Source organism: Wyeomyia smithii, chromosome 2 (assembly GCF_029784165.1).
Source record: "Wyeomyia smithii strain HCP4-BCI-WySm-NY-G18 chromosome 2, ASM2978416v1, whole genome shotgun sequence".
Lineage (NCBI taxonomy): Eukaryota > Metazoa > Arthropoda > Insecta > Diptera > Culicidae > Wyeomyia > Wyeomyia smithii.
Window position 1 is genome coordinate 136222215 of NC_073695.1, and position 229 is coordinate 136222443.

Sequence of the window (229 nt, forward strand, 5' to 3'; positions counted from 1 at the left end):
TTCTTTCGGGTGAAACGTAAACCCGACGACTTTAAGCGGTATTTGGAGCTTGAGACCAAGTTTAAAAGCTTGGTCCGAGCAAAGAAACGCGGATATTGGCGTCCGTTTGTAAACGAAACGTCGAAGGAGACATCGATGAGCACTCTTTGGAACACAGCCCGAAGAATGCGAAATCGTATAACGGTCAACGAAAGCGAGGAGTCTTCAAGTCGGTGGATATTTGATTTTG